The sequence below is a fragment of the Eucalyptus grandis genome, chromosome 10 (genome assembly GCF_016545825.1).
Source record: "Eucalyptus grandis isolate ANBG69807.140 chromosome 10, ASM1654582v1, whole genome shotgun sequence".
Classification (NCBI taxonomy): Eukaryota; Viridiplantae; Streptophyta; class Magnoliopsida; order Myrtales; family Myrtaceae; genus Eucalyptus; species Eucalyptus grandis.
Genome location: NC_052621.1, coordinates 19,047,011 through 19,047,271, shown reverse-complemented (window position 1 = coordinate 19,047,271; position 261 = coordinate 19,047,011).

Genomic DNA, 261 nt, shown 5'->3' with positions numbered 1-261 from the left:
ATATTTCTCTTCTAGGATTGTCCCAAACTATCATATTGATTTTTTTTTTTTTTTTTTGGACCTAAGTACGTCCTTAAACTACTATGTCTAAACTTTGGACTTAAAAAACAAAGGCATTCCTTAGGTGAGGAAATAAAAACTTTCTAATTTGGGTATTTCTTTTTAGAAGCATATCAAATTATAATATCAAAGCCTGTCCTCCTCATGATTTTCTTCATTTGATCTTATGTCATGCTCCAACCTCAAGCGCATGCCTCCTTC